Consider the following 3,263-nt stretch of genomic DNA (forward strand, 5'->3'; position numbering starts at 1 on the left):
CTATAAGTTGAAGATTTTACTCCAAATGTCAAATATTCTCTTTATTACTACATTATATGACTTCATTCATGTCTTTTTTTGATTTTAATGAAGGTGTGACTTCATTCATGTCATGGTGCTGTAAAGCAAATATTAGAGGATCTCTTTTATCATTTAAGAAATAAATGGGGTACAAAAATCAACTTCTGTTATAAGAAAAATCAAATTATAGTGGATGTCTACTCTTCCTCCATGATCTTCTCAAATATTTAATGACATATTCAATGACATATTTTTATGCTTAATGATATATTCAATGACATATTTTTCTTCACTTTTCATGCCTATATAAAGGCCTTGTAATAGATAAGAAAATACACACAATTGAAGAAGAAAATCTCTTCCTTCTCTCTATCTCTATTTCTCGTTCATGTTTTACTAAATTGCTTTTATTTCATAACAACATGTCTTGTTCATGTTTTACTAAATTACTTTTATTTTATAACACGTTATCAACACGAATTGCTCATTTCATGATCTTCTACATCAAGACTATATAAATTATAAGCAGACAATGAGATTAAGTACAATAAAAAATATTTTGGATGATAATACAAAGATAAGTTTTACATCCATCTAAACCCATTCATATTTTCATATCTTTGCATTAACTTTATGTGCAGTATTTAGTTAAAATATTTTTTTCAATTGTATCCACTGAAATAAAGAACTGGAAAGGTATATCTTTATTTGCTACATCTCTTATAGGACAAATATAATATTCCAACGTATATATATGTTCTGACCTTTTGCATACTATGATAGATAATTATTAAGGTAATTTAGTAATAATATTTTTACCATCACATGATGTATTTCATTGAAAGCAAAATTATCAAATATGTAGGCGATTTTACAGTACCTTGCAAATTTAGCATTCGAATATACAATCAATATAAACTCATTATAGTTATAATTTATAATAGTCACAGTTATGCATTAAGCCTTAAATATTTTTGCTGGAAACATAAGGCTCATTCCTCCGTATTAGATTTTTTTGGTGAAGTTCTTATAGTGTTTGAAATATAAGTGGTTATAGGTTATCTACACCTTTTCCCTAATTAATTTATTAAAATGTAAAAGTGATTGTATCATTTTAAAAAAAAATGGCATATATCCTAACTAGCATTTTTGTTGCAGAGGAACTGTTTCAAGATTGAAATAGTTATATATGTCTTCTTGAAAGTTAATTTACTTATGCATATAATTATGAAGTAATAATATTTTAAAGGCTCGAGTGCGAGTCCTAGTGAATTTTGGCCTATTATGCCAAAGATTGAGGGTAAGACGATGGGTTCAAGTCCCAACACACTATATTAATAAAAAGACGTTGGATTCAAGTTCCAACGCATTATGGCCTAGCATGCCTTTATATGGGTAAGGCATTGGGTTTGAGTCCTAATGCACCATATTGATAATAATAATAACTAAAGAAAAAATAATATATTTTTCATGAAAACACATGAAGCTTGTCTCACTTGATTTGCTCCATTCTTGAAGTGAATGTGATAGCAGTGCATGATAAGTCTAAATAAAGACAAGTGGTTGAAAAATGAATGTGGGCGTGCGAAAGGCCAAAATAATAATAGTTATTACTATGGTAATTATAAAAAGGAAGAACAAGACAATGTTTACCATCAAATTGGTATGAAAAAAATAAAGTACATTGTATGATTATACTCCATTCTTTGAAGAGAATGTGATATGTGATAAACATTGAGAATGCATACTCATTCCTGAAAGTGAATATAAAAATATATATGTGATAAAGATTATGCATAATAATGTACTAGTGCATGGCTGGATAAATACTACAACTCACCTCTAAGGGGGGTTTGAGATAAAGAAAGATAATGAATATTATTGTGTACTTACATAAATATATCGTTGGTCGCATACATGTGATACGCCAAATATTTTGTCAAGCCTTATGAAAGTTATTAAAAGCAAAATTAAAGCAAGAAATTATTTTGCTTATGATGATTTTGAACATGACAATTATTATAATATGATTCTCTTTCTGAAGGAGACATTCATTATACGGATGGTGTGACAAAAGATCTTGTAGTACAAAAGCAGTTAAGAGATCTGAAAGAACTAATTTGTTACTACCCGAATGAATGAAATTGTTCATGATATTAATCTTGTAGTAAGTCTCAAAACAAACATTTTGATTTACAAATATATTAGCCAAAGTGGTTGGCATATTGAGACTATAAATGAAAATAAGATTGAATATCTTTATATTACTATAATCATACCGGGTAAATATGAAATGTTATCTGACTTTTCTTCTATTTGTACTACACAAGTATAAGCATGATGATGCAATCACAAGCCACAAGTAAACTAGAAGTTTACTGAAATAAATATTAGTTGACATGACCGGTTGACCATCTCGGTTCAATTATGATGCGAAAATTTAATTGAGAATTACATTGGCATATATTGAAGAAATATAAGATTCTTCAAGAATTCTCTTCTGCTGCTTATTCTCATGATATACCAGTTAAGGTTGGGATTGAATCCCTTGATTTATAGAACGAATAAAAGGTGATAAACATGGGCCCAGTCACCTTCCATGTGGACCGTTTACTATTATATGATTTTAATAGATGCATCTATTCTATGATCACATGTGCATTTGTTATCAACTTGCAGTTTGGCTTTTACAAGATTAATTGCTCAAATTATTAGAGCACAGTTCCATAATATAAATTATGATGATTTATCTTGATAATACTGATTTAAATCCAAGTTGGTTTAGCAGAAATTGTATGCCTCCAATTATATCTAAACCATTGGTTATGAGAACAAAATTGCCAAAATAAAATTTGGTATGTGATATATTATTTAATATAGAATAGCACTTGTACGCATCTAGCCAAGTTATGATAAGTTCTCCCTATCACAATCGGTTCAGGGTCAGAAACTAAATAATTTTTATCTAGAAATATGAATGTGCTATATGATTTAATTGTTCTACCACAATGCACAAAGATGGATCCCCAAATAAGGCTAGGGATATTTGTTGGTGATCCCAACAATAGGGGGAGAAAATGAGCAGCTGAAAAAGTAATGCATGTAATGAATTATTATGAGTACATCTAGATCCTCGTACGAGAAAATGTGAACTTGAAGTTCAAGTGATAATTCATTTGTAAAATATTGCTAGGCGTATTTGCTGACCCAAAACTAAATGTCATATTCAGCTGCTAATGCTC

The sequence above is a fragment of the Nicotiana tomentosiformis genome, chromosome 11, assembly GCF_000390325.3.
Source record: "Nicotiana tomentosiformis chromosome 11, ASM39032v3, whole genome shotgun sequence".
NCBI classification, from domain to species: Eukaryota; Viridiplantae; Streptophyta; class Magnoliopsida; order Solanales; family Solanaceae; genus Nicotiana; species Nicotiana tomentosiformis.